At 44.4% G+C, this 23,823-nt stretch overlaps 1 long non-coding RNA gene and 1 pseudogene across 2 annotated transcripts in view; one reads left to right on the top strand and one right to left on the bottom strand.

Annotated features, from left to right (window-relative positions):
• The window catches only part of LOC149983240 (uncharacterized), a 392,257-nt gene that overhangs the window by 169,160 nt on the left and 199,274 nt on the right, over positions 1 to 23,823 (bottom strand). The window lies entirely within an intron of this gene.
• Positions 3,733 to 10,832, top strand: LOC110522908 (argininosuccinate synthase-like; annotated as a pseudogene).

Genomic DNA, 23,823 nt, shown 5'->3' with positions numbered 1-23,823 from the left:
TGGTCATGTACAATTTAACGTTACATTGGGTCGCTGTCAAACGTCGAAGAGAGCTAAGGATCACGTGACTGCTGATTATTGAAAAGTCCATGGCATCTAGCTAAATGACGTGCGACTGAAGGCAAGTGTTTCTGATTGCAGTGTGTAGTTCGGGGCGGGGCTCAATGTGGGCAGAGTCACAAGTTTGACTCCACCCACCGGTGTTTTTTGTGTGTTTCGTCTGAGGTTTGACAGTCACACACACGTTTGTGCAAGGCACACGTTTAATACAAACGTATTTCATTTTTGAAGACCGTAAGAAACATATAAAGTGGTACCAGCACGTGTTGTAACACTTTTTGCTTCATGCTATATTTGAGACAAGCTACTGATATTGTTGCAGTGAACAACAGACTTGTTATGTATGTCATGTACTGTTAAAATTGTGTTGATAAATGTTATAACTTTAATTATATTATTTAATTGAGCTTATATATACATTTACTACCTATCATGATTTATAAAGCTATTTACTTTCCTCATGAGAATGGAGACAGACTACCATATAGACATACTGACAAGATGAAAGTGCTTTAAACTCAGAAAAAAAAGAAACGTCCTCTCACTGTCAACTGTGTTTATTTTCAGAAAACTTAACGTGTAAATATTTGTATGAACAAGATTCAACAACTGAGGCCTAAGTAACAGTCAGTATCTGGTGTGGCCACCAGCTGCATTAAGTACTGCAGTGCATCTCCTCCTCATGGACTGCACCAGATTTGCCAGTTCTTGATGTGAGATTTACCACACTCTTTCACCAAGGCACCTGCAAGTTCCCGGCCATTTCTGGGGGGAATGGCCCTAGCCATCACCCTCCGATCCAACAGGTCCCAGATGTGCTCAATCGGATTGAGATCCGGGCTCTTCGCTGGCCATGGCAGAACACTGACATACCTGTCTTGCAGGAAATCACGCACAGAACGAGCAGTATGGCTGGTGGCATTGTCATGCTGGAGGGTCATGTCAGGATGAGCCTGCAGGAAGGGTACCACATGAGGGAGGAGGATGTCTTCCCTGTAACTCACAGCGTTGAGATTGCAAGCAATGACAACATGCTCAGTCCGATGATGCTGTGACACACCTCCCCAGACCATGACGGACCCTCCACCTCCAAATCGATCCTGCTCCAGAGTACAGGCCTCGGTGTAACACTCTTTCCTTCGACAATAAACGCAAATCCGACCATCACCCCTGGTGACACAAAACCGCGACTCGTCAGAGAAGAGCACTTTTTGCCAGTCCTGTCTGGTCCAGCGATGGTGGGTTTGTGCCCATAGGCGACGTTGTTGCCGGTGATGTCTGGTGAGAACCTGCCTTACAACATGCCTACAAGCCCTCAGTCCAGCCTCTCACAGCCTATTGCGGACAGTCTGAGCACTGATGAAGGGATTGTGCATTTCTGGTGTAACTCGGGCAGTTGTTGTTGCCATCCTGTACTTGTCCCGCAGGTGTGATGTTCGGATGTACCGATACTGTGCAGGTGTTGTTACACGTGGTCTGCCACTGCGAGGACGATCAGCTGTCCGTCCTGTCTCCCTGTAGCGCTGTCTTAGGCGTCTCACAGTACGGACATTGCAATTTATTGCCCTGGTCACATCTGCAGTCCTCATGCCTCCTTGCAGCATGCCTAAAGCATGTTCATGCAGATGAACAGGGACCCTGGGCATCTTTCTTTTGGTGTTTTTCAGAGTCAGTAGAAAGGCCTCTTTAGTGTCCTAAGTTTTCATAGATCACAGATCTGTGAAGTTATTTGGATTTTTACGAATTATCTTTGAAAGACAGGGTCCTGAAAAAGGGACGTTTCTTTTTTTGAATTTACATTAAGTTATACCAGCTCCAGTAATGACATCAGAGACTCGGGTGACATCTACATCATCTTTACTAAATAACATAACACATAACACCGGGCCTCTGGGTGCTCTTGAAGGGCCACTGGATGCTGATAGTATGTCAGGTGCTTCAGAAAAGGTGTTCTGTTGACTATTGTTACTGTGCAATAGCAACAATGAAAGTGTGTCGCATTTCTACAACTGAAGCCACACTTTATGATTGTGAACTCTGAAAGAGAGGAATAACAGTGAAGGAACAAGTTATAAAATTCAATTAATTACACTGATGTAACTGAAAAAATAGGGCAAATCAAAAAACGTGAACGTCAAATATTCAATAAAGAAATAGTACCTCTGTGCCTCACTGAAGCATGACCTTTGATGTGGTTGTTGACCTTTGGTGTGGTTGTTGACCATATGTTGTTATATGTGCCGAAGGGGCAGTGATGAAGTTGACTGCCGCTGCATTTTTACATCTTGGGACTCTCGGCCTCCAATAACATACTAACGTGTCTCTACACATAAAATGCATGATAATTAGAAAGGCAGAAAATAAGCAAAAGGCATTTAATTTATGCTATGTGCACGCTGTGTAGACTCGCTATGTTTAACTTAGGGAATGGCCATTGGATTCAATTATTATTAGACCCTGCTGGTCATCTATGAACGTTTGAACATCTTGGCCATGTTATAATCTCCACCCGGCACAGCCAGAAGAGGACTGGCCACCCCTCATAGCCTGGTTCCTCTCTAGGTTTCTTCCTGGGTTCTGGCCTTTCTGGGGAGTTTTTCCTAGCCACCGTGCTTCTACACCTGCATTGCTTGCTGTTTGGGGGTTTAGGCTGGGTTTCTGTACAGAACTTTGTGACATCAGATGATGTAAGGAGGGCTTTATAAATAAACGTGTGATTGATCAACAATACACATTTAGAGCCAGCCAAATACAACAAGGCATACATTGAAGAAACTTAGAAAATCAACGATCAAATCGATTACATAACTGTACATGTAAACCTAGGCTTACTGCTTAAGTAGGCAAATATGTCCAAATAAGTTTCCCTCATTGTAATCAATTAGCTAGCTCACGTGCAAAAGGGTGCTATTGCTAATTAGCAATGCTAACATCGGTGCGGTATAAATATATAAAAATGTACCACTGCGCTGGTATAACATGAATATTACAAAGTACATTATGCATAATGACAGTCTCAGTTACTTCCATGGTTTATATTTTTATCCATGTAGGTTAGGTTCGATTAAGATTGACTTTCTTTGACGTTGACACCTTCGACGTGACCTTGGAAGGGTTCGGGTTAAACGCGGTTGACTCCGCCCACATTGAGCCCGGCCCAGAACTGCACACTGCAGTCAGGGCTTCTCACTGTAGCTAGTAACCTACTGATTTGAATGCAACAGTTATTTCAGGGAAGCATGTTAGTTAGCTAAATAATACATATTAGAACATGCGTGGTTAATATGAGTGCATATTGAGTGCAAGCATTTGGCACCTGCTCTGCATTTAATTATTTCCAGGTCTTTGTAACCAATAGTCATTGTAATGCAAGCTTCTATAATGATATTATCACAGGCAAATGGATGGATGTCATCTTCCTCCCACTTTCCATCCTGCATCCAGTCGTATGAATCAGCAAGCATGTTCATAGAAGTAGCAGACTAAGATCAAGAAAGATATTCTGCTGGGATAGAAGATGGTTTGGAGACAGTCATGTTATGATGAAGCTTGGAGTAATTCAATTGGTATGGACGCATTGATATTGTATGACTCCAATATATTTTCTACATAACAAATGATGTATTTTATTTTTTATAATTTGCCCCCAGATATGTCTAAAAGCACATCATCATGTCTAAAGGCACAGTGATTCTGGCCTACAGTGGACACCTCCTGTATCTTGGTGTGGTTGAAGGAAGAAGGATATGATGTCATCACATACTTGGTAAGCCCAAGAAAGTATCTGCTGGACAAGCGTGTGTGTGTGCGATATAACTTGGGGTTGGTCAGCACACAGCCATCCAGTTGGTGGGGTGCTCTTGTTTATTGTACATCAACCTATTAGAGCCTAAATATGTCATTAGTGTCCTGGAAACTGAAACCCCAATGATTGTTCATTTGACGCAGTTCTAGAAAGAATGGATTAATTTTGCCGAGCAATATGTTTTTTTATTCAACTAGGCAAGTCAGTTAAGAAAAATGTTTATTTACAGTGATAGCCTACCCCAGCCAAACCTGGACAGTACTGGGCCAATTGTGCAATGCCCTATGGGACTCCCAATCACAGACAGATGTGATGCAGCCTGGATTTGAACCAGGGACTGCAGTGACACCTCTTACACTGAGGCTTTAGACCGCTGTGCCACTCGGGAGCCCACTGTGTTAACACCCACAAAAGTGCTATGTGTCTGCATAATGCTTGTGCAAAACTGGCTGGGTTAACTTTTTGTCCTTAGGCCAGTTCAGAACTGCACACAATGTAGTTCTGAACTCTTCATTCAGTGGCTGGCTTAAGAAAGGGGTGCAACCTCCTGTTGGTGTTGGGATGGAGAACAGAAAGGGGTGCAAGGGTAGAGCCTCCTGTTGGTGTTGGGATGGAGAACAGAAAGGGGTGCAAGGGTAGAGCCTCCTGTTGGTGTTGGGAAGGAGAACAGAAAGGGGTGCAAGGGTAGAGCCTCCTGTTGGTGTTGGGAAGGAGAACAGAAAGGGGTGCAAGGGTAGAGCCTCCTGTTGGTGTTGGGAGGAATCATTTGGAGGGAAGGAGAACAGAAAGGTTGGCACTGTACCAATGGTAACCTGTTTTTCCTTGTTGAATCCCAAAGTATGTCTTCTCTTGTGTTATGTTGTGATAAAAAAACCTCTGTAAAACAAGCAGCCAAGCAAGCAGTCCGAAGACCACAGAGGCAGACAAAGACAGGCATAGTTATGTAGCACAATGGCTTGTTAAAAAAAGGCTTGGGGGATCCAGATTTTCATACCATCATGCTGTTCTTCTGCCATCTGGGGATTTACGTGTATTACTGGCATGGCATGTAAGGGGGTGCAAAAATGCACAAAAAGCCCATTTGTCGTCTTTTACCCGAATGCAAATACAATTAGTATAGCTAATAGCCATTTTTGGTGAGTGTGGACATTTATAAGTGAACAAGATAAATTGTGCAAATTAACAAAATTGTGATTAAATCAAATCAAACTTTTTTGTCACATGCGTCGAATACAACAAATGTAGACCTTACTGTGAAATGCTTACTTACAAGCCCTTAACCAACAGCTGTAATAGACCTTACTGTGAAATGCTTACTTACAAGCCCTTAACCAACAGCTGTAATAGACCTTACTGTGAAATGCTTACTTACAAGCCTTTCACCAACAGGGCAGTTCAAGAAGAGTTAAGAAAATATTTACCAGATAAACTAAAGTGAAAAATAATAAAAGTCACACAATAACATAAAAATAACGAGGCTATATACAGGTTAGAGGTCATTTGTATATGTAGGTAGGGGTGAAGTGATTCTGCGTAGATAATAAACAGCGAGAAGCAGCAGTGGACAAAACAAATGGAGGGAGTGGAGGGGGAGGGAAAAGTTATAGTCCGGTGGCCATTTGATGAATTGTTCAGCAGCCTTATAGCTTGGGGGTAGAAGCTGTTAAGGAGCCTCTTGGCCCTAGACTTGCCGCTCCGGTACTGCTTGCCGTGCGGTAGCAAGTCTATGACTTGGGTGACTGGAGTCTCTGACAATTTTATGGGCTTTCCTCTGACACCACCTAGTATATTGGTCCTGGATTGCAAGAAGCTTGGCCCCAGTGATGTACTGGGCCTTACATACTTCCCTCTCTAGCGCCTTACGGTCAGATGCCGAGCAGTTGCCATACCAGGCGGTGAAGCAACCAGTGCACTCGATGCATGCTTGTCTGAAGGAAGAGCAGCATGGATACACGGTGCAGAAGGGAGAAGAACAGAGGAGGAGAAACACACTAGTGGGAATTACATTGGAGGGAAAATGGCAGCTGTACAGAACTCATCCACAACTATTTGACTTTTCAAACACGGCAGAAAGCTAACACCCCATCTGTTTATACATTCAGCCACTTACTTAGCCAACTACAAATGAATCAAATACACAGCTGGAGAGTATAGCACATCTTAAACAGTTATAAGATATCTGATGGCAAACATTTAGTAGTGAATTGCATACAAGTGTATCTTCGTCACCTCATGTTGGCCACACAGCAGAGACTCACTGATTAGATATAGAACGCTATGGACTCACCAGCTCCCGCTTTCTCCAGTTGTGCTGTTTACAACGAGCACATGACTGGATCTATGGTAAACTTCATAATGAAAAATAATGCGTCAGGCAAAATGAAGAACGCAATCTGCTTTATCTCCTGACGTATTGCACAAGTTGACTGCAGGGATTTACTTAAAGTAGCTACAAATATTGAAATGTATTCAAAAACTTGATAAGCTAGATGCAAGACTTTGCTCTCACAGTCACACACGTTATCTTCACACTGTTAAAGCGTGGTAGCCAGGGTACCACAACAGCAAAGAACTCTCCGGTTGCCTGCTCAATCCGCACTTCATTTTCCTAAATGAGCTGGGATTCGACCCAGTAACCCAATCCCTTGTCCTTAGATGTCTTGTTATCTATTATACTTAGGATGGATTTGTTAAGTCTTCATTTATGAGTTACCGGAAAGAGAAAAACACTTGGTTCATCTCAGCAGAAATCCCTCCATGATATTCATGGAGCAGCACTCCATGAACTGCTAGACTGTGTAGAAGCACATCAAGTTGCATCGGCTCAATGGACGTGATCTGAATGTTAAAATGGTGGGCGTTGGGACTTCAGCAGCAAGCACTGACTTAGGTCTCTGGGGAGACAGACCAGGGATGAAGACACAGGAAATTATTTGGAGATGGGATACAGTAAATTAATTATGAACCATTTAATTGCGTTTTTGTGCAAAGCTTTGTTGCACAGATGGAGTTTTTGGTCAGCTCGTGTTTCTTGACTTTAATCGGGATGTTAACATGGTTTGCTTTCGATTGAGGCTGTGACAATGTCTGTTGTCATGGCACCCAGGGCTCTGATTTCCTGACTAAGTGCTTTTGTAAAGATGATATTAAAGTTTGAGGAACATGACCAATTTGTACCCTTTTCACTGAAAAACTTTTCTCTGAACAGCACATACTAGCTGTGGTATGCTATTTTAGGCACCAGTTAACTAGTTGTAACTAAAACTCTCTTGCAGGTTAATATTGGACAAGAAGAGGACTTTGATGCTGCAAAGAAGTAAGTGGAGCGTCTTAGAGCAAAGAAGGTAAATAGCCTGAGCTGTCATGACTGATGCTGCAAAGAAGGTAAATAGCCTGAGCTGTCATGACTGATGCTGCAAAGAAGGTAAATAGCCTGAGCTGTCATGACTGATGCTGCAAAGAAGGTAAATAGTCTGAGCTGTCATGACTGATGCTGCAAAGAAGGTAAATAGCCTGAGCTGTCATGACTGATGCTGCAAAGAAGGTAAATAGTCTGAGCTGTCATGACTGATGCTGCAAAGAAGGTAAATAGTCTGAGCTGTCATGACTGATGCTGCAAAGAAGGTAAATAGCCTGAGCTGTCATGACATTGGTAAGACAAAGTAGGATAGTGGTATGGAAGACACAGCTGGATCATTCCGTTCTGACTTGTGGTAGTGTCTAAGTGTAGACCTCATTTTTGCAATCGCAAAGTTGATTTTGATAAGGTCAAAGAGGAGATTAGGATCGGTCGAAGTAAACATTTGAATACAGAGATTTTAGAGTACAGGTAGTTGTGAAAATGCAAAGGTTGGTACCACCAGAGGCTAAAAAGCCAAGGCCAACAGCATGGTGGCTAAAAAAGCATGTCTAAAAGGAGATAATTAATAATAAGAGTCTCAAGACGATGTAGTCATTCTGAGTTACGTATACATGCATCATTACAGACGTTGGTTGATATGAAACGGATACAAATTTCAATTGAACAATGAGAACAGTGAGACATTTGCTACTTTGGGTACAGAGAGTGATGTTGAGCAGGCTGAGTCAATTCAAGGTTGAATTGTCAGTTCCTGAGGCTTAGAATTATGTGTCCTGACATCTGGGTCACAAGGGTATGGGAAAACAATTAAGCAGGCAAATCATATTATGATTGTAAGCAAAGATATGTCAGGATATGCCATCTGGGTCGTCGTCTTCTCATCAGCTTACACTGACAGAGGTCCGCACTCTTCTACTCCTTCTGCCTTACTTTTGCCATGAAGATTTGCAAGCAAAAATGTGTCAAAGCAAAGCCATTGCAGGTTGACTAAGTTGACAGTGTTTGTTTTGGGATTGTCAAGGGAGCATTTGAAATATTGATGATGTTATAGCATGGTCCTGTACTGTAGCCTATGTGCTGTAGCCAACTAGTTATCAAGCCATACATATCATGAATCAATTTCAATAAACTCAACTGACATCAGCCTTCATGACTGTTTATTACTTATTAATGACAGAGTTATAGACTTTAAGATGAACGGTTCAAGTGTAACCTCCCTCGAAGTATATGTGTTCATTGAGGACCTGAGAGCAGAGTTTGTGGAGGATTCATCTGGCCGTCGGTCCAGGCCACCGCCATCTATGAGGACTGCTACCTGCTGGGCACCTCGTGGCACGGCCCTGCATTGCCCGCCTTCAGGTCCAGATAGCACGCCAGGAGGGCGCCCAGTATGTGTCCCATGGTGCCACGGGAAAGGTGAGGAGTCAATCAACAAGGAGAGAGCAGAAAAGAGCCCGGAAAGGCTTAGTGAATCCATGAGCATATTGTTTACATTGCTCCAAGTTCATTTTGGAATATTGATTTTGGATGTTTGTCATTGTAAAAATTGGCATGTTGACTGCAGGAATGTCCATCAGCGTGGTTGCCAGAAAATTGAATGTTAATTTCTCTAGCATAAGCCGCCTCCAACGTCGTTTTAGAGAATTTGGCAATATGTCCACATGGCCTCAACCGCAAACCACGTGTAACCACACCAGCCCAGGACCTCCACATCCGGCTTCTTCACCTGCGGGATCGTCTGAGACCAGCCACCTGGACAGCTGATGAAATTGGGGGTTTACACAACCGAAGGATTTCTGCACAAACTGTCAGAAAACGTCTCAGGGAAGCTCATCTGCATGCTTGTCGTCCTCTCTAGGGTCTTGACCTGACTGCAGTTCTGTGTTGTAACAGACTTCAGTGGGCTAATGCTCACCTTCGATGGCCACTGGCACTCTGGAGAGGTGTGCTCGTCACGGATAAATCCAGGTTTCAACTGTACCAGGCGTCGTGTGGGCGTCGAGCGGTTTGCTGATGTCAACGTTGTGAACAGAGTGCCCCATGGTGGGGTTATGGTATGGGCAGGCATAAGCTACGGCCAACGAACACAATTGCATTTTAACGATGTCAATTTTTATGCACAGAGATACCCTGGCGAGATCCTGTGGCCCATTGTCATGTCATTCATCTGCCGCCATCACCTCATGTTTCAGAATGATAATGTAAGGCCCCATGTTGCAAGGATCTGTACACAATTCCTGGAAGCTGAAAATTTCCCAGTTCTTCGTGTACGACACCGCGTTCCATTTCCCGCCAATATCCAGCAACTTCGCACAGCCATTGAAGAGGAGTCAGACAACATTCCACAGGCCACAATCAACAGCCAGATCAACTCTATGTGAAGGAGATGTCGTGCTGCATGGTACAAATGGTGGTCACACCAGACACTGACTGGTTTTCTGTTCAACGCCCCAACTTTCTTTTAAGGTATCAGCATATCTGTATTCCCAGTCATGTGAAATTCATAGATTAGGGCCTAATGTCATTTATTTTAATTGACTGAATTTCTCATATGAACTGTAACTCAGGTAAATCTTTGAAATTGTTGCATGTTGCATTTTATACTTTTGTTCAGTGTACATCTAACGTCCTTCATACTGGACATGGAGACAAAAATGGTATCCACAAGTTCATCTGACTCTGGGGAAATTGATAACGGGCCTCATTGACAAAATCCCTAAGTATCCCTTTAAGCGCTTCCCAGACAGGAAGCGGAACTCTGGAGCAGATATCGCAAAAATAGAGCAGATTCCTATTTTCCCGCCTCTGGTAGACCGCCTTCACGTGCACAAGGACTGCCGACTGCTCTGCCTGGATACAATTCCGCCCCCGCATAGCTCCATTGAAAATGAAAGGGAAACTCTACTGCCGCTTTCTGTCTGGAAAGCCCTTTAGTCAGCCACCAGTGTAACAAAATGCTGTTGGGAGACTGAACTTTGGGGAGATGTAGTGTCCCTGCTCCAACTGTAGATGGAGACAAATGCCACTTAATTGAGATTTCAACTAACAGTGACTGGTCTCTCACTGGAAGTTTTGTATGCTTTTTCAACCTTTGGAAGTGATTTCAACCTAAACTTTTCTTGGATGTGTGAGACTACCTGTCTGATTACCCGTAATGATCTCTGTCTTTACTAGTAGTGTTCCTAGTGTTTTGTGGCTGAATGGTTATCTGTCTCTTTCAGAGCAATGATCAGATTCGATTCAAGCTCACCTGCCATGTCCTCTACCCTGAGGTCAAAGTGGGTTCTGCCTATTTGCATTAATACATATATAACTATAGTACATGACTGTCCTATCATTCAATATTACTTAAGATAGTGCACCATATAAAGTGCATGCATAACCCTCCCTCCTCTGTCTGTCTCCCTCAGATTATTGCTCCATGAAGGATCCCTGAGTTCTACAATCGCTTCCGTGGGAGGAAAGCTTTGATGGAGTATGATGAGGTAACACTTCCACATGGTAGGATCTCTTCATACACATGTTGCCTGGCAGTGAGTGTATGATAGGATCTCTTCATGTTGCCTGGCAATGAGTGTATAACCACTTAACTATCCACAGTTTTTATGCGAGTAAAGTCATAACGTATTAAAAAAATAAATACAGCTGTGATGGTAACAGCTTGTTTCGATACACTTTCATAAATGCTGAAAGATAATTTGTTCGTTCGACATGGTGGGATCTTTCGGGGTCTATTAAAATCCTTTAACGAGTCTGAAGATCCCGACGTGAATGATATACTGCTCTCCCGGGAACAGGCCCAGATCCCTGTGATTTGCATGAAGAGAAGGCGGAGAAAAAGGTGCCAAAGGGCAGGCTGCCTTCTGAGAATTTGTAGACGATCGGGGAAAAAACACTTCCTTCCATTCTGCAAGCAAACGTGCAATTTTTGGAAAATAAAATAGATGAACTACGCGGAAGATTCAACTACCAACTGGACATTCACAACAGAACAGCAGCGTCTGGTAAGACAAGGGCCGGCAAACTATGTATTTTTGTAAATAACAGCTGGTGCACGATATCTAAGGAAGTCTCAAGCTATTGCTCATTAGAGTATCTAATGATAAGCTGTAGACCACACTATCTACCCAGAGATGCACACAAAGCTCTCCCTCGCCCTCCATTTTGTCAAATCTGACCATAATTCTATCCTCCTGATTCCTGCTTACAAGCTAAAATTAAAGCAGGAAGCAACAGTGACTCGATCAATAAAAAAGTGGTCAGATGAAGCAGATGCTAAGCTACAGAACTGTTTTGCTAGCACAGACTGGAATATGTTCCTGGATTCTTCTGATTGCATTGAGGAGTACACCACATCAGTCATTGGCTTCATCAATAAGTGCATCGATGATGTCATCCCCACAGTGACCGTACGTACATACCCCAGCCAGAAGGAATGGATTACAGGCAACATCCGCACTGAGCTAATGGCTAGAGCTGCCGCTTTCAAGGAGTGGGACTCTAACCCGAAAGCTTATAAGAAATCCTGCTATGCCCTCCGGCGATCCATCAAACAGGCAAAGCGTCAATACAGGACTAAGATCGAATCGTACTACACCGGCTCTGACGCTCGTCGGATGTGGCAGGACTTGCAAACCATTACAGACTACAAAGGGAAGCACAGCCGAGAGCTGCGCAGTGACACGAAGCTACCAGACGAGCTAAACTACTTGTACGCTTGCTTCGAGTCAAATTACACTGAAACATGCATGAGAGAACCATCTGTTCCGGAAGACTTGTGATCACCCTCTCCACAGCCGATGTAAGACCTTTAAACAGGTCAACATTCACAAGGCCGCAGGGCCAGACGGATTACCAGGACGTGTACTGCAAGAATACGCTGACAAACTGGCAAGTGTCTTCACTGACATTTTCAACCTCTCCCTGTCCGAGTGTAATACCAACATGTTTTAAGCAGACCCGGTGCCAAAGAACACTAAGGTAACCTGCCTAAATGACTAACGAGCCGTAGCACTCACGTCTGTAGCCATAAAGAGCTTTGAAAGGCTAGTCATGGCTCACATCAACACCATTATCCCATAAACCTTAGACCACCCCAATTTGCATACCGCCCTAACAGATCCACAGATGATGCAATCTCCAGTGCACTCCACACTGCCCTTTCCCTCCTGGACAAAAGGAACACCTATGTGAGAATGCTATTCATTGACTACAACTCAGCGTTCAACACCATAGTGCCCTCAAAGCTCACCAATAAGCTAAGGACCCTGGGACTAAACACCTCCCTCTGCAACTGGATCATGGACTTCCTGACGGGCTGCCCCCCCAGGTGGCAAGGGTAGGTAACAACACATCCTCCACGCTGATCCTCAACACAGGGGTGAGTGCTCAGTCACCTCATATACTCCCTGTTCACTCATGACTACACGGCCAGGCATGACTCCAACACCATCATTAAGTTTGCCGATAACACAATAGTGGTAGGCCTGATCACCCACAACGACGAGACAGCCTATAGGGAGGAGGTCAGAGACCTGGCCGTGTGGTGCCAGGACAACAATGTGATCAAGACAAAGGAGATGTTTGTTGACTACAGGAAAAAGAGGACTGAGCACACCCCCACTCTCATCGACGGCGCTGTAGTGGAGCAGGTTGAGAGCTAGTTCCTTGGTGTCCACATCACCAACAAACTAACATGGTCCAAGCACACCAAGACAGTCGTGAAGAGGGTACGACAAAACCTATCGGAAAACAATTTCATAACTTTTGCAATCGCAACAAATAATCTGCTCAGACCCCAACCAAAGGATCATCAAAAGCCGTGCTATAAATTCTCGGACAACCCAAAGAATCCTAGATGCCCTTCCAGACTCCCTACACCTACCCAAGGACGTACAAAACAAAAACAAAAAACATTTGTCATACGAAACTAACTCCCTGGTATACAGAAAATACCAGAGCCCTGAAGGAAGCTTCCAGAAAATTGGAACGGAAATGGCACTACACCAAACCTCTTCATCCTCCTGAGGTTGAAGAGGCGCTGTTGCGCCTTCTCACCACACTGTCTGTGTGGGTGGACCATTTCAGTTTGTCCGTGATGTGTACGCAGAGGAACTTAAAAAACTTTCCACCTTCTCCACAACTGTCCCATCGATGCTGTTTCCTAAAGTCCACAATCATCTCCTTTGTTTTGTTGACGTTGAGTGAGATGTTAGCTTGGAAAGACAGTACTGTGCCATATCGAAGAGCCCTCACTGCTGCTCGATCATCCTATTTTCCTACTTAATTGAGGAGAATAATAACAATCCAAAATGTATTTTTGATACTGTCGCAAAGCTAACTAAAAAGCAGCATTCCCCAAGAGAGGATGCCTTTCACTTCAGCAGTGATAAATTCATGAACTTCTTTGACAAAAAGATCATGATCATTAGAAAGCAAATTACGGACTCCTCTTTAAATATGTGTATTTCTCCAAAGCTCAGTTGACCGGTGTCTGCCCAAAACTGCCAAGACCTAGGATCAAGGGAGACCCTCAAGTTTTTTAATACTATATCTCTTGACACATTGATGAAAATAGTCTTGGCCTCTAAACCTTCGAGCTGCATACTGGACCCTATTCCAACTAAACCACTGAAAGAGCTGCTTCCTGTGCTTGGCCCTCCTATGTTGAATATAATAAATGGCTATGATGGTCTTAGACCCCATCATAGCTCTGAGCCTGCACTCGTGAACCTTTTAATGGCGTCAGACCAAGGCTCTGCATCTGTCCTCGTGCTCCTAGACCTTAGATCTGCTTTTGATACCATCGATCACCAATTCCTTTTGGAGAAATTGGAAACCCAAATTGGTCTACACGGACAAGTTCTGGCCTGGTTTAGATCTTATCTGTCAGAAAGATATCGGTTTGTCTCTGTGGATGGTTTGTCCTCTGTCAAATCAACTGTACATTTCGGTGTTCCTCAAGGTTCCGTTTTAGGACCACTATTGTTTTCACTATATATTTGACCTCTTAGTGATGTCATCCGGAAATGTAATGTTAACTTTCACTGCTATGCGGACGATACACAGCTGTACATTTCATTGAAACACGGCGATTGCCCTCTCTGGAAGCCTGTTTCAGACAAAAGGAAGTGGATGGCAGCAAATATTTTACTTTTAAAATCGGACAAAACAGAGATGCTACTTCTAGGTCCCAAGAAACAATGGGATCTTCTGTTGGATCTGACAATTCATCTTGGATGGTTGTACAGTCATCGCATATAAAACTGCGAAGGACCTTGGCGTTACTCTGGACCCTGATCTCTCTTTTGACTAACATATCAAGAATATTTCAAGGACAGATTTTTTTCCATCTTCGGTACATTGCAAAAATCAGTAACTTTCTGTCCAAAAATGATGCTTTTGTCACTTCTAGAATAGACTACTGCAATGCTCTACTTTCCAGCTACCCGGATAAAGCACTAAATAAACTTCAGTTAGTGCTAAACACGGCTGCTAGAATCTTGACGAGAACCTACATTTTTTATCGTATTACTCCAGTGCTAGCCTCCCTACACTGGCTTCCTGTTAAGGCTAGGGCTGATTTCAAGGTTTTACTGCTTACCTACAAAGCATTCCATGCGTTTGCTCCTACCTATCTTTCCGATTTGGTCCTGCCGTACATACCTACACATACCTTGCTGTCTCTGCCTGGCCGGTTCCCCTCCCGGTTTCCCTCTCTACACTGAGATTCTCTGCCTCTAACCCTAACCCTGCCTCTAACTCACTGTCTTACTAGTGTTCTTCCATGCCGTCCCTAGGAGGGGTGCATCACTTGAGTGGGTTTTGTCACTGACGTGATCTTCCTGTCCGGGTTGGCACCCCCCTTGGGTTCGTGTCGTGGGGGAGGTATTCGTGGGCTATACTCAGCCTTGTCTCAGGGTAGTAGGTTGGTGGTTGAAGATGTCCCTCTAGTGGTGTGGGGGCTGTGCCTTGGCAAAGTAGGTGGGGTTATATCCTGCCTGTATGGCCCTGTCCGGGGGTATCGTCAGACAGGGCCACAGTGTCTCCAGACCCCTCCTGTCTCAGCCTCCAGTATATATGCTGCAATGTGTCGGTGGGCTAGGGTCAGTCTGTTATATTTGAAGTATGTCTCATGTCTTATCCGGTGTCCTGTGTGAATTTAAGAATGCTCCCTCTAAATCTCTCTCTTTCTCTCTCTCTTCTCTCGGAGGACCTGAGCCATAGGACCATACCTCAGGACTACCTGGCCTGATGAATCTTTGCTGTCCCCAGTCCACCTAGTCATACTGCTGCTCCAGTTTCAACTGTTCTGCCTGCGGCTATGCAACCCTGACCTGTTCACTGGACATGCTACCTTGTCCCGGACCTGCTGTTTTGGACTCTCTCGCTACCGCACCTGCTGTCTCTAACTCTGAATGATCGGTTATGAAAAGCCAACTGACATTTACTCCTGAGGTGTTGACCTGTTGCACCCTCTTCAACCACTGTGATTATTATTATCTGACCCTGCTGGTCAGCTATGAACATTTGAACATCTTGACCATGTTCTGTTATAATCTCCACCCGGCACAACCAGAAGAGGACTGGCCACCCCTCAGAGCCTGGTTCCTCTCTAAGTTTCTTCCTAGAGAGGAACTAGAGAGGAACTTTCTAGGGAGTTTTTCCTAGCCACTGTGCTTCTACATCTACATTGCTTGTTGTTTGGGGTTTCAGGCTGGGTTTCTGTACAGCTCTTTGTGACAGCGGCTGATGTAAAAAATGATTTATAAATACATTTGATTGATTGATTGATTGTAGCTTCCTGTCATCCAGGACCTCTGCACCAGGCGGCGTCAGAGGAAGGCCTAGAAAAATTGTCAAAGACTCCAGCCACCCTAGTAATACTGTTCTCTCTGCTACCGCACATCAAGCGGTACCGGAGTGCCAAGTCTAGGTCCAAGAGACTTCTAAACAGCTTCTACCCCCAAGCCATAAGACTCCTGGACATCTGATCAAATGGCTACCCAGACTATTTGCATTGCCCCCACCCCTCTTTTACACCACTGCTACTCTCTGCTGTTATCATCTATGCATAGTCACTTTAATAACTCTACTTACACCATAGGGACAAAGTTGAGTCGCAATTCAACGGCTCAGACACAGGCAATTACAGACTACAAAAAGAAAACCAGCCACATCATGGACACCGACGTCTTGCTTCCAGACAAAGTAAACACCTTCTTTTCCCACTTTGAGGATAATAAAGTCGTGGCCAAAAGTTGAGAATGACACAAATATTAATTTCCACAAAGTTTACTGCTTCAGTGTCTTTAGATATTTTGTCAGATGTTACTATGGAATACTGAAGTATAATTACAAGCATTTCATAAGTGTCAAAGGCTTTTATTGACAATTACATGAAGTTGATGCAAAGAGTCAATATTTGCAGTGTTGACCCTTCTTTTTCTAGACCTCTGCAATCTGCCCTGGCATGCTGTCAATTAACTTCTGGGCCACATTGATGGCAGCCCATTCTTGCATAATCAATGCTTGGAGTTTGTCAAAATTTGTTGGTTTTTGTTTGTCCACCCGCCTCTTGAGGATTGACCACAAGTTCTCAAAAACTCTGGGGAGTTTCCTGGCCATGGACCCAAGATATCAAAGTTTTGTTCCCCGAGCCACTTAGTTATCACTTTTGCCTTATGGCAAGGTGCTCCATCATGCTGGAAAAGGCATTGTTCGTCACCAAACTGTTCCTGGATGGTTGGGAGAAGTTGCTCTTTATTCATGGCTGTGTTCTTAGGCAAAATTGTGAGTGAGCCCACACCCTTGGCTGAGAAGCAACCCCACACATGAATGGTCTCAGGATGCTTTACTGTTGGCATGGCACAGGACTGATGGTAGCGCTCACCTTGTCTTCTCCGGACAAGTTTTTTTTCCGGATGCCCCAGACAATCGGAAAGGTGATTCATCAGAGAAAATCACTTTACCCCAGTCCTTAGCAGTCCAGAATATCAGTCATCATGTCCCTGATGTTTTTCCTAGAGAGAAGTGGCTTCTTTGCTGCCCTTCTTGACACCAGGCCATCCACCAAAAGTCTTCACCTCACACATCAGGTGTGAGTGCATCTGCATGCACAGTGAGGTGAAGACTTTTGGTGGATGGCCTGGTGTCAAGAAGGGCAGCAAAGAAGCCACTGGAGAGGAGAGTCCATTGATATATAGTTAACATAGTGGAGAGCACAGAGTCCCCCCCAATATCTTTCATTAGCTCCAGCACAGACAAACCAAACCCTGAACCCACAGTGGGACAGAAATGGTTTGATCTCTTACGGGGGTCAGGGATCATGACGCAACATGAAGGTCACCCTTGACTACCCAAACCACATCCTTCCTTATTGTCTCTTCTCACCCTTGCCAGGCCTGGGAAGAGCCTGGGACACACAGACACTGACTTGTCGTCAAATGGCTCGCGTACTTCCCGATTTCATGGGAGCCGGGGGAAGGGGAAGGGCAGAGCGCCCAGCTGAGCCTCCTGGCATTGTCCCTGTTTGCGCTGCCGCAGGCTGCAATGTGGGAGGGACCCATTTCAGCGTGACACCAGAATGTACTTTAATGTTACTGGTGACAAAGGCGGCAGGCAGACAGATGATCATCCCGGGGGACGGGGTGTCAGGGAGGCGAGGGAGTGGAGGGGCAGGACTGTAACACTGGCTTTTCTCTCTCCACAGCTCACCCTGTGGAGAAATGCAGCCTGAAATAAACAATGTATAGTATGACAATATTGTGTAATTGATTTAATTCATGGGTTTAGTCCCATTTACGTTCACAATGAATTTATCAATGGAATTAAATACGATGAAATATTTATGGTGGGGGAGATAAAAGTGGTAAAGGGATTTGAATACATTAAGCAGGGCGTGCTATGGATCATTTTAAATTGAACAGAGTGTAGTAATTCAGTAATTTGCATGTATTATGCCCGGTTTCTGCTCCCGTATAAGATTATGCGTTGTTAGAAGTGCACTAACGGACCATTAGGGATATTCCCGCGAGAGAGTAACGGTTAATGTGATTGGTTGTTAATTATTTGACTAGGCTACCTGTATTTGACTTTGTGTTGTTTTTTCATTGAACAATAGATGGTTTAATTTTATTTTTGGCAGTGAAACGAGGCTACTCAGGCGCTAAAAAAAAACTCACCCAAATGTATAGCCCTATTGGAAAATATAAATGGACTGTTTGAAATGGTTCATTTAAAATAAAAATGTGAATCACATTTAATTTGGCGTACCCCCACCCAAGTTTGGGAATAGCTGCAGTAGACAGATAATGGAGCTGGGTCTGGGAGTTAAACATGACAAATAGTACACAAATATCAGATGTAATCCATTCTCTCATCTCAATGTGCCATGTTTGCAAATGCAATTTTAAAGACAAGGCCAGACTTGAGACATGGTTATTTAGGTGTCAGTTCCAAACCAGTGGGCCAAATTTTTTTGTTTTTGTCGTCCTCTACCCCCCTCCCGTCTTTTCTTTGGACCCCATTGGACTCGATTGAAATGCAATGAGGCAGCTAACATGTGGAAAGATAGAAATTTACTTGCTTTAAGTTCATGCTTCCACAACAATATGGCAGAACTGGACAGCGACATGATTTCAGCACTTCATGCCCCATTTGCCACCAATTCGCTCCCGCTCTCTTTTTCTCCCTCTTTCTCTTGCTCCATTTCTACCTTTTCCTCTCTTTCATGGCCAGATGCACCCACGGGGGGGTGGGAATTCCCTCGCTTTCCATTTATCTCTCTCTCAATTTCATTCACTCGCGTTTCGTGAGCATGCATGTTTGAATTGATATTCCATGTGATGTTGTTTCTGTTTAAGTTCTGTAGGTAAGAAGGATAACACATCTTTATCATAGTGAACTCTAGCTGGCAGAAACAATGTATCTTCATTGGTTAGGATTGTGCAGGCTTTAAACCGCTGTAGTAGGTAAGGAAACTCTAGGCCACTATAGTAACGACACAACTATAGATACCATACCCACTGTCACAGAACTAGGCCTAATCAGTCTTTGGTTCATGCCATCTTCCTTGGTTCTGTCCACTTTAAGACTATGCATTAAATGGGTTTTTAGTGGAGTCATTTTGCCCCACTTGTCCTTCCTCTCATTTTGTCGTCATCTTGGGCGCTGAGGCAGAAAATAAAAGGGAGAGATGGGAGCCTTCAAAGTCAATTTTGGTGTTTAGTTAAAAGGAAAGAAGCGATTGCACACGTCGGGAAACGTGTGCAATCTCTTTCTGCGGCTGAGAGAGATTAGTTATTGTATGCTGATTTTTTTTGTCTGGTAAAGGTTTCCATTTAAATGCACCCAGTGGTTATTTTGCATAGTTCCCCTGCAATTTGCCTCAGCTCAGGGGACATTGGCCATCGTCTGGTTGTAATGTGGGGTAATTTGCTGGGGTGTCAGCCCGATTATTCATGTCCTTATCCACCAACTCCCCCCAACTGGAAAACGACAGCTCCTACAACTTCATAGTGCTCTCAGGATAGGAGGTGTGGATTGTTGTTGTTCATCTGAAAATATATAAAAGAGAAATTGTCAGTCAGAAAGTCAAGTCCAGAAGATGTGGAGAAGTGTATGGGGAGGCTGGTTGACAGAATTGGGAGATTTATTCGGACTTTCCAGACAGCTGGTGAATATTGAGTGTTGCAGTGGCTTGAGTACATCCTGTCATAGTAGCAGGTGTCATCTTTTTAGTGAATTTGGGTCTTCTCTCTCTCACACGCTCTTTCTCGCTCTCTCTCCCCCTCCCCTGCGGTGAAGGGCCACGTAGGGAAAATGAAACCAAATAGAGAAAAATAGGACATTTGATTTGTCTCTTTCTCTCAGATCCTGACAGCATTTTAACATGTATTTGTTTCCATCTTTCAGGAGTACAATGATCCCTACTGAAACGCTCAGTGACTTTCAGCGTCGGCTGGAGTGATGTAAAACTCCCAGCAATTGGACTCTGGAGTGATGAATCACCCTTCGCCATCTGGCAGTCCGACAGACGAATCTGGGTTTGGCGTATGCCAGGAGAACGCTACCTGCCCAAATGCATAGTGCCAATTGTAAGGTTTGATGGAGAAGGAATAATGATCTGGGGCAGTTTTTCATGGTTCGGGCTAGGCCCCTTAGTTCTAGTGAAGGGAAATCTTAATGCTACACTATATAATGACATTCTATATGATTCTGTGCTTCCAACTTTGTGGCATCAGTTTGGGGAAGGCCCTTTCCTGTTTCAGCATGACAATGCCCCATTGCACAAAGCGAGGTCCATACAGAAATGGTTTGTCGAGATCTGTGTGGAAGAACTTGACTGGCCTGCATGACCTCACTAATGCTCTTGTGGCTGAATGGAAGCAAGTCCCCGCAGCAATGTTCCAACATCTAGGGGAAAGCCTTCCCAGAAGAGTGGAGACTGTTATAGCAGAAAAGTGGGGGACCAACTTCATATTAATGCCCATGATTTTGGAATGAGATGTTCGATGAGCAGGTGTCCACATACTTTTGGCCATGTAGTCTATTTAGTCCCACAGTTGACTGACTGTGTCTGCTATGTTCTCAACTGAATCTTTTCATGGTCACATACTAAGTTAAATGAAGAGCATCAAATGTCCCAGTAAAATGTGAATGTTATTTTGTGTGTATTACAGAGCCATGTGCCAGCGGACCTGTACCTGATGACCAAGAACCCAGAGGATGCCTACAACAGCCCTGATGGCTGGAGATGGAGTTCAAAAAAGCTGTGCGTTAGGCTTGGGCGGTATTTTTATTTTACCTTTATTTAACCAGGTAGGCCAGTTGAGAACAAGTTCTCATTTACAACTGCGACCTGGCCAAAATAAAGCATAGCAGTGTGACAAAAACAACAACACAGAGTTACACATGGGGTAAACAAAAGTACACTCAAAAATGAATAGGCCATGGTGGCAAAATAATTACAATTTATCATTAACACTGGAGTGATGGATGTGCAGATGATGATGTGCAAGTAGAGTTGCTGGGGTGCAAAAGAGCAAAATAAATCAAATCAAATGTATTTATATAGCCCTTCGTACATCAGCTGATATCTCAAAGTGCTGTACAGAAACCCAGCCTAAAACCCCAAACAGCAAGCAATGCAGGTGTAGAAGCACGGTGGCTAGGAAAAACTCCCTAGAAAGGCCAAAACCTAGGAAGAAACCTAGAGAGGAACCAGGCTATGAGGGGTGGCCAGTCCTCTTCTGGCTGTGCCGGGTGGAGATTATAACAGAACATGGCCATGTTCAAATGTTCGTAAATGACCAGCATGGTCAAATAATAATAATCACAGAACAGTTGAAACTGGAGCAGCAGCACGGCCAGGTGGACTGGGGACAGCAAGGAGTCATCATGTCAGGTAGTCCTGAGGCATGGTCCTAGGGCTCAGGTCCTCCGAGAGAGAGAAAGAAAGAAAGAGAGAAAGAGAGAATTAGAGAGAATTAGAGAGAGCACACTTAAATTCACACAGGACACCGGATAGGACATGAGAAGTACTCCAGATATAACAAACTGACCCTAGCCCCCCGACACATAAACTACTGCAGCATAAATACTGGAGGCTGAGACAGGAGGGGTCAGGAGACACTGTGGCCCCATCCGATGACACCCCCGGACAGGGCCAAACAGGAAGAATATAACCCCACCCACTTTGCCAAAGCACAGCCCCCACACCACTAGAGGGATATCTTCAACCACCAACTTACCATCCTGAGACAAGGCCGAGTATAGCCCACAAAGATCTCCGCCACGGCACAACCCAAGGGGGGGCGCCAACCCAGACAGGAAGATCACATCAGTGACTCAACCCACTCAGGTGACGCACCCCTCCTAGGGACGGTATGAAAGAGCCCTAGTAAGCCAGTGACTCAGCCCCTGTAATAGGGTTAGAGGCAGAGAATCCCAGTGGAAAGAGGGGAACAATATCAATAACAATATGGGGATGAGAGAGTTGGGTGTGCTATTTACAGATGGGCTGTGTACAGGTACAGTGATCGGTAAGCTGCTCTGACAGCTGATGCATAAAGTTAGAGAGGGAGATATAAGTCTCCAGCTTCAGTGATTTTTACAATTCGTTCCAGTCATTGGCAGCAGATAACTGGAAGGAAAGGCAGCCAAAGGAGGTGTTGGCTTTGGGGATGACCAGTGAAATATACCTGCTGGAGCGCGTGCTACGGATGGGTGTTGCTATGGAGACCTGTGAGCTGAGATAAGGCGGGGCTTTACCTAGCAAAGACTTATAGATGACCTGGAACCAGTGGGTTTGGCGATGAATATGTAGAGAGGGCCAGCCAATGAGAGCATACAGGTCGCAGTGGTGGGTAGTATATGGGGCTTTGGTGACAAAACGGATGGCACTGTGATAGACTACATCCAATTTGCTGAGTAGGGCTGCTGTAGCCCACCCAGACCTAGGACAGCCCAGCCCCACACTGGGACTGACTGTGTCTAAACTAAAGCAGTCTGCCTGAGGGCATGGAGGGTCCAGAAGCATTAAACCAGCTAATACAACCGACTGACACCCATTTGGATGCCACTACAGGGCTAAACAGATGAGAGTGTCACATGTTTGCACAGTCACAGAAAAGAGACGCACATCCCATCCTGGGGCAAGAACCACATATGCCTTGAGTCTAGATCCTGGTTACAAGTGTCAATGTGCATAGATGGGGCTACTGTCCCCTGAGGCCAGCTGGGACTTCAAAGGACATGGCAGGACATTAGCCTCTGATTATGGTGATGACCAGTGACAGTTGATGTTACTATGACACCGAAGCAGTTCAGAGAGGAACATATAAAGGGGGTGTAGGTATCAACTGTGATTTACGTTTGTATCTGGGTGCTGTTTTATGCGACTGAAGGTGTGTGGGGTTTATTTGAGATTTATCTGAAATGTAAAAAAAATAATTAAAAAAAGAGGCAATGATAAAGTTTATGGACAACTAAAATCCTCCTTTGAAAAAAGGTTCAGAAAACAATGAAACTGGTAATGGGAATATGAAACTGATGTCATCATATAACCTGGTTTCACCTCGGCCCTTTGCAATATGTTTTCATAGTTATTTTCTCTCCCCTTACTGAGTGACAATTACAAAAGCTGTTTTAGTGGCTCACACAAAGGCTCTAGCTTACTTCTCCTCCTCAAGCACAAGATCAGCGCAAGAATGTTTAATTTCATTCTCCTCCATCTTTTCATCTCCCACCAGCCTTTTTTCACCAGGCTTTCTCACTGATTAAAAATAACTAAACTTTTTTCTTCAGCAGCAGTTCTCTCTTTTTGTTATCCCTCTTCCTTTCATTGAAAGAGGGGGAAAGGAAAAAGAGAGGAAAAATGTAAAGCTGTAATTTTTCCTACAACTGTGTCTGCTGTCCTATTCTTTGCACTGTTCACTTCAGCGCTGAAGAAAAGGGCAGGCAGGGAAAAGAAAGGCCCAGTGAATGATACACCCCGTGAGATGGAGTAGAGGAGGAAGAGAGACCGGGCCCGGCTCCAGTGTTCACACCCTCACTTAATTTATTTGAATTTTTAATCTAATTATGAACTATTTGG

The sequence above is a fragment of the Oncorhynchus mykiss genome, chromosome 5 (genome assembly GCF_057628025.1).
Source record: "Oncorhynchus mykiss isolate SJ-2025 chromosome 5, ASM5762802v1, whole genome shotgun sequence".
In the NCBI taxonomy this organism is placed as follows: Eukaryota; Metazoa; Chordata; class Actinopteri; order Salmoniformes; family Salmonidae; genus Oncorhynchus; species Oncorhynchus mykiss.
This window is presented reverse-complemented; position numbering and strand designations above follow the sequence as displayed.